The sequence below is a fragment of the Dermacentor silvarum genome, chromosome 9 (assembly GCF_013339745.2).
Source record: "Dermacentor silvarum isolate Dsil-2018 chromosome 9, BIME_Dsil_1.4, whole genome shotgun sequence".
Classification (NCBI taxonomy): Eukaryota; Metazoa; Arthropoda; class Arachnida; order Ixodida; family Ixodidae; genus Dermacentor; species Dermacentor silvarum.
In genome coordinates, this window is record NC_051162.1 from 18,697,059 (window position 1) to 18,705,476 (window position 8,418).

Below are 8,418 nucleotides of genomic sequence, written 5' to 3' on the forward strand. Positions count from 1 at the left end.
CCGCAACGCGTCCTAGACATCATCTTTAGATAGCAAACGCGAATCTCAAGGGCCATACTTTTGCTGGTGGAAACCGAAAATACGCCATAAGTGTCGCCCCCGGCACTTTGAGCGGCCAATGCCATCGTCAAGCAACCAAGCCAAGCGACATGAAAAGTCAAAATGCCCGCTCGGGCCGGCGCGGGGTGGCAGTTAGCAACGTACGATGCGGGAACGGTCCCACAGTTGCGACGTACAGCGGGGTTACCAATGCATTGGGCTCTATGGGATCTGTGCCAGGAGCGGCCGAAAACGACGTAACAGCCGGGAGAACGCAGCACCCGGGAATGTAATTAACAGCGGGGTTCTACTACAATGAACTTTTTGCGTCTCTTTTACAAGCTTCTCATTTGGCAGGAAGTGCAGTTGTAAATGGCATCATATGTATGAAGTAATGTAAATAATCCTTAGACTACTTTAAAAAAAATAAAATGGGCTCCAGGCAACCTTTCTATCTCACTTTTGAAATTTAAAAGGTATGCAGTATTTCATGCTTCAAGGTTGTTTTCTTGAATATTTGTACTTGATTTGAAAAGTTTGTTATTTGCGCAACCCTAAATACAATAACCTAAATAGTTACTATTCTGTGCTTTATTTAACCATGTGTACATTGTATTGCTGTTTGCCTGCTGTCCTTTGTTTCAGATGCCTCCAAGATGGTCAAACGACTCAAGCACATGCTTGAAAAGGCTGCTGCTACAGAAAGTGTTTCAGTCTCCTCACGCAATGTAAGTTATATGAAACTGCTGCCTCAGTGTAGTTTATGTAGTTTTATGCTTGCCAGAAACTCCATATAAGCATTATTTTGTTTCGTTTCTACCAGTGCTAAGTAAAAAAAAATGGCTGCTGATAACTTTCTTCCTGGGTTCCAAACTTGATATAATCTAACTGCTGTAGTGGAAACAATAAATTTTAAGGTGTACAACTTTATTAAGAACCATGCAGAATGAAGAAACAACTTACAGACAGAAGATAACTCACAACAAATCTGAATGAGCCTCATTAGCAGGAAATGCACAAGGTGTCCTAGCTAATACAGGCATAGAAGTGCTGCGCCAATTGGGTCATCTTGCGCCAAACGATTAAGCTGTGCTAACCTGTTTGATGTTGTTGACCACCCTATGAACCAAGTGCAAACAATTTTTGCATAATGTTTATTGCCTAATTAGTCAAGATTAACTTTGCAAGCCTTAAATCTAGAGTAGAACTTCCAATGGGTAAATTCTAGACCATTCTAGAAAACTTCTTACACAGCAGTATTTGCTTCCTACTGATTGTGAAATCTTTTGCAGCGTCACTAAGAAGGCCCACAAAATAGAAAAGAAAAAACACAGGGCTACATGCTTGCATGGCATGATCACAGTGTTTTCGATAGTGTCACACATAAACAACACTAGGTTTAAGCGCTGACACTGAGAAAGATGCAGGGTTCCGATGATTTCAGGTTTTGTTCTGCTGATCGCCATTGGGAATGGCTGCATCTGTTGCTTTCGCAGTGCAGCTGAGATCAATTGCTGGCTTGAATTTCAAAGTCTATGCCTACGTCCCTGCCATATAACTGATTCAACAGCAGTGTGCAAGGCTAGAAACTCGGTTTGTACCAGTGTAGCACTTTCAAGAGCACAACGATCATGGCACACCAGTGCATAGTCATGTCCATTTCTGCATATTGTGGGCTTTCTTTATGATGCAAAAATAATTGTGCAATTACTAAGAAGGTAAATGGCATTGATTCAAACGTTTTGTAAAATACTCTGCGCCATTCTCCTGATATGTTTTAGGTATGAAGCTCTAATAGTTAATTAGTTATGCTTTCGCTAACTATGCAAATACTAGAATGCGAGAACTCGCTAGGGTGACAAACATGCTTTTAAATGTGTTCTCCGATAACTTTATGTATGCACGGCTTGTGAACATGCATTAGAGATGAAGAGGTAATACATAAACCTCAAAGTGCAACTACCAGCTGTTCATCCTCATAAGAACATCAGAGCCTGTATTTACTGGTTTGTTCTTAGCTTTTTTTTTCAATCCCTCCAGAATGCTGGAAAGCTTGTCAGACTAAACAGTTGCAATTTACGGTAAAACCTACTTAATATGTACCCAAAATGCAGACAGGTCTATTACTGACGATCCATCTGTGTGAAACTGTTGTATCGAATTATAGTCCTCATCAAACAGTTGTAATATCCACGTGGAAATCCCATGCTAAAGCATAACACTACTTTGTATTTAACTCTTGTTCACCGCAACACTGGATATATTGAACGCTGTGCTGTTTTCCTGCAAGTGCACTTCTATGAATGGGAATGAGATATCAGTTCTTGCGCCATCACAAATATTTTATGCCGACGAATTCGAAGTGGTGCTGTGAAGTGAGACATTGAATGTGAATGCCGGTACATGCGATGGAGGTAAAATGAGCAGGGTGCATGTCTTGCTCGCTGTGCATATGGCTCATACAAACTGGCTTTTTGTTATCAGCCAAAGCTAAATTGTCACTCCTTCAAGATTGCGAGCCACTTCCCAGTCTCATATGCATTCCACAACAATGCATGGATAACAATGAATGTTTTTACCGACCTTCTCCGGGCATGGGATGCCAAACTGAAGATGTCTGCACCAACACGTTTGTCTTGTAGATCTACCAGGGGTTTCTGTGAACAGCATTCCAGTGTCCTGTTTGTGGCTAAAACCAGTTGAACCGCACTTGCGACAGATTTTTACATTGCAGTTTGGATTTAACAAAATCAATGTACATGCCATATTCGCATTTCGTGGAAAGATCATCATGACAGCGTGTGAGACTCATAACTGCGCAATTCATCGGATCACAATCTGTGCGGAACCCGTTGAGCACATTTCGTTCATGGTCACAGCTTTAAACGCAAGTAGAAATGGGCTCGGATGTTATGCAGGCTGGAAGCCACTGTTGAATTTAACAGTGTCTGTGTAGTGTCGGTCATCAATGACTCAGTGGCCAAATAGTAAGGGCTGAGAATGAAAGGGGCCATAAGGCGTCGAAGTGCTCACTTGCACTGAAGTAGACTTTTACCAGGCAGTTGGTGCTAAAACCGAAAACCTGGTGCAACTGCCTGGCTGACTCAATGCCACATACAGGAGTGAACAAAAAGATATATTCTGCATTTGGATTCTTTGAGCTACACTGCTCAAAATGTTGGAGCTGTATTATGCCAGACCGCTGGTCTAGGGCAGCAGTCTCTGGAGCATGCACTGCCATGTTGCATTATTCACCCGGGATAGTCCAGGACACGTTGCACACATCTTAAAAGAATGTATCACTAGAAAACTGTATACATCAACCAGTATGTAAAAATACTTGTGTGCTGATGAGAGAAATTTTACTGATTGATTGCTGTCGCAATAATAACACCAGGTAATGTACAGTAATGCGAATGCATCTATATTGTAGTACCAAGGCCTCTCAGGAAGTTGACATGAAATACTGTTCTTGCTCATTTCTGTGCCAATTTAAAGTTAATCATTGCTTTAGCCTTGAACAGCATGCTCCATTCCATCACTGCAAGCCATGGTCTTTTCATTTTTACTAACATCGCATAACACATTCTGGGCAGTTGTCTGTCCGTTTGTATAATCTGAGAAATATTCACTCGTTCTTCTCTTTTGTTTTCTCGACTTGGCAGGTTGACATCGGCGACGGGGTGCTTATAGAGGAGGGGACCCTTGCACGGCTGAGAAAGGACAGCAGTAACTCAGCCTGCTGCTTTGCAAGGGGTCTCATCCGGGCAGTCTTTACTCCGGAGGAGCTCATCAACAAATCTTTATTTGGAAAAAAATCTAATGCCCATAAAGAAAATGTTCCGAAAGAGGCGTTAGACCCTCGGAGGGTGAATGCAGTGCTCGGTATGTATGCAAAATCCTTCTGTGCCTTGAAGGACATATGTTTTTATCCCAAACTCCAGCTAGTCTCCTCTTGCCTGTTTGTACTGATATTGCTAACAACAAAGCCCATTTGTTCATGGTGCACTTTCATTTACTAGCAGTAATGAGTCATGCATGTTAGCTCAAGTACTCTTGCATATGAATTTATAGGATCTCAGAGAATATTGTACTTTAGACAAAATTTATTGCTTTCATATTATTGTTTGCATTAAACATTAGGGATGAACTATGTAATTGACTTTTTGAGTGAGTAAATGATATATGCAGGAAATTGGTTAAGAGAATATTTTGGAAAACTGAAATCTTGCAGGCCAGAGCTTTAGGGACTGTAAAAATAGTTTTAGGCTGTTCCCTCTTTTGCGGAAACAACCTTGCATCCTTTCTCAATGCAGTAAAGTATATGCATTGTATCAATGTGCCCCATCCTTGCCATTTCCTCTGCAGGTATACAGGGATGACGGCTACAATTTTAGCATTCATGTGAACTTGCATGTGAACCTTGTTAAAAAGCTGTTCTGTATATGTGATGTGTTAACCTGAACACGATGTTAATTAACAGTGACCATCTTGCTTCTTTGCAGGGTTCACACTGCAAAATTATAAAGAAACGTCGGCGCTCAATGTCAAAAATACGCTGTCGTCGATGCTGGCTCGCGATTACGCACCAGCTGCCGTGGAGCAGCCACATTAGTTATTTTTTATATTCTATAATTTTTCTAATTTTCTATAAATATTGTTCAAATAAACTTCTTTTAAGTGCACACTTGCATCTGTTTTCCATATACACGCACCTTCTATGTTGCATATTGTCGTTTACCAACATGTTCGCGCATACTGACAAATGTTTACAATATGCTACTATAGGGCGGCTAAATATATGTAGGACAAATGTTACTAGGGGGCTAGTGAAACGTCAGTAGCAAGTACATAAAAATGTGTAAATAAAATGTTGCCACAATGTTACTACAGAGCCTAAAGACTTGTGTTGGCTAGTGGTTACTAGAATGTTTACAGACTGTCTATGAACATGCTTCAATTGAAGTACGGTGGCCAATTGTTGACAAGATGTTACTAGGGTGTATAAAGACAAATGTTAATAGGGGATTGGTAGGAAGTTGACAGAACGCTTACAAACATTCTTCAATTGGAAGAATGTTAATAGGGGGTTGGTAGGAAGTTGGCAGAGGATATATGATTGGTGGTGTATAACGACAAATGTTAATACGAAATAGGTAGGAAGTCTAAAGACGCCCTATGAACATGTTTCTATTGGGAGTTGGTGGCCAATTGTTGACAGGGTGTTACTAGGGGGTTGTCAGGATGTATAAAGACAGGTGGTAGGACTTCAATTGACTGTTGGTAGGTTCTAGTAACAGTTGTCTAAAGACTGTCTAAAAAATGTTGCTAGAAATTTTTATAAGGGTTCGGCAAGAGTTGTGCCTGTCAAAGCAAGTTACTGCTCACTGCAGTTACAAACAGATATACAAACTTCGGCCGTGTGCGGTAGTGCCTGCTTTATCGTCGAAGCGATCTGCTTTAGGATTACAGTCTAGGGGGGGGGGGGGTCGACAGCTCGTAGCTTTGCAGACGCGGTGCTCTTGCCGCTAAGTTTGCGTTGAAGCAATACACAGCTCGAAAGCCACTTGGCTCGGTGCTGCTGCCGCGCTTCTTCATGCCAGCGTTTTGACAATGAGTGTCCACCGGCCGTCATCGAGTGTGATGTGTTCTTGTTTACCTTTTCGCGCTGACACTGTGGTTGTTAATTTAGTTATAACTAAATTAAAAAGCATGGTTTCAGCGAATAGTAAGCAAATGTTTACAGGTTTGTACGGGCGATGAGGCTACTATCCTTACTTCGAACAGATGTCTACTAATTTGCTATCGCAATCGATGCGTGGCTTTTCGGGGGAAACCGCGATTTGTTTTCTTATTAAGAAAATGAGCAGCCATTTGCACTAATTACAAATTAAAAATTCATCGGCCCTTCCACTGCACGAAAATGAATGATAAGCAGAGATTTTCACCATAACAACAAATGGAGGGTATATGTGTCCGTTTACACTCGTGAACACAGGCAGTTTTCCTTTCATTAAAGTTTCTTACACCCACCTCAAACTCTACCTTCACCAAGGTCTTCTCTACTAGTACCCTAATGTTCATTCAACATTTACAAGGCACTGTGTCGCTGTCCGTCGGAGCGGATCACGCATGATGGGACAATAGTTGCCGAACCACAAACGCTTGCCTTCGATGTCTTGAGTTTACTCGGCGGCGTGGTTAGCAGCATCCGCCCGCCATAGCCGCTTACGTAAGACAAAATCCGTCACGTAAGAAAATGAATGGCTCATATCCTCTTAAGCAATGGCTGATACCCTCGTAAACACGGCCTCCCCATTACGACGACAGAAGAGAAGTGAAATTCTACGCTGGAATGATGAGTGGAAACGGAAACGAAGCCAGCTGTGGAAGATGACGACGACTACGAACGCGAGAGCAATGGCACGAACGCATTCACGCGGTTACGCCGAGGGGCTTCCAACGTGCCGGCTGTGGATGAACATGACGATGCTCGAGCCATTGCTGATGATGATAGTTTCTGCGAACAGACACGGACGTTGATGCTAGACATAGACGAGCTTCGCTTGTAATGACGGTCGGGTCGTCTATGACGTAAACAACACTAACGCACTCCGTGTCACGGCCACTGTTAACGATGCGCGAACATCACGAATATTGTCGATGAATTATTTTATACTGGCTGCGTATTTGGTTTACACTGCGTACACTGCGTGTGCGAATGTATGACCTGTCATTTATCTCATTTTTTTTGTATTTACGCGTATTAACTTTCAGTTGGGTCCTGCCTTTTATTACTTGTGATATTGTACCGGAAATGCGCAGGGGTTAGAAGAAGACAAAGAGGGGGCGTGGAGCGCCGTGACGTAGATGACGCGGTGCAGCAGGAAAGAAGAGACGTCAGCTGCTGTGGCAGATTTAAGTGCCGCTGTTTCCGTGTAACGAGTTAAGTAATCCACGCACACTATAATGCACCGGTGGCCAGATGATGTCTTCGGGAGTGGTCCGAGCAAGTCAATGCCAACTTTTCAAAAGGCGGCGTCGGTGGCGTGACAGGTCCCATACAAAAATACTTCCTTACTTTCTTTAGAACTCTTACCAACTTTCTATCAACTTTAGTAACACTCTATGTACTTTTACTTTCTATTAACACATCTTACAAGAAAGTTGGTGGGGTCTGTCTTTACTTCGGTTTGAAGAAAGTTTGTTTAAAGAAAGTTTAAAGGAAATTGTTAGGCTCTGTTTTAACTTTCGTTTGTAGGAAGTTTTTAAAAGAAAGTTGGTAGGCTCTGTTTTGACTTCGGTTGAAAGAAAGTTTCTTTAAAGAAAGTTTTAAAAAAGTTGGTAGGCTGTGTTTTAACTTTTGTTTGTACGAAGTTTGTTCAAAGAAAGCTTAAAAAAAGTTATTAGGCTCTGTTTTTATTTTCGTTTGAAGAAAGCTTGTTTAAAGCACCATTAAAAAAGTTGATAGGCTCCGTTCTTGTTTTCGCTTGAAGCAAGTTCGTTTGAAGAAAGTTTAAAGAAAGTTTAAGGAAAGTTGGTAGGCTCTGTCTTTACTTTTCTGTAAAGAAAATTATAACAATTGTATTTGTTTCATTCATTTGCTCATTTAACACTGCAATAAAGAAGCATAACATGCAATATCGGTAATACAATAATTAGTACGAATAAACTAAGTGTCATACTGATAATTGCTTCCTGCAGTTTAAGAGAAAGCGAGGAGACAGAATAATTTTTGTTATTACGCGTGCATATATAATTAGCAGTAGCTAAGGTAAAATATCTTAGCCTGCCCCAGTGAAATTGTATATAACGTTTTCCTACTTAAAAAAAAGGTAGTTGTACACTGACTGGTACTCGAACCCGGGACTTCTGCGTGTGAGGCAGAGACGCTACCACTACTCCACGTATTATAGTAGCACCAGCAGGAACTATACAATGCCTAGACTTTCTGACATGTCGTAAGGCCATTTATTTGTTTTCACGACGCTTACCTTTTTTCGGAATTCGGCTTCTTAAGAAACCTTTCCTTTACGATTTATGCAAACTATGCACAAAACTTTCGCAAATGCAGTACCTGCGGTCACTGTTAAAAGAGCCTTTCTTTTCAAAACTGCGGGTGATTGTTGTGTTGATATATTGGCGGGATTCGTACGGCAGCAAGGATTCCGTAAATGCTTGCTTGGGCACAGAAGTGAATAATTTACGATTGTCACTTTACTGAGTAGTCAGTTGTGTACCTGGCATGGCCGTATCTGTTTGTTTGCGCTTGCGTGCAAGCAGTACGCCTGTTGCACTTCAGCCGAAGCTTCAGCTGCTGTAGCACGCCAGCCATCGCCACGTTTTGTTACCTTTATTCTGACGCTAAGAGGAAAATCG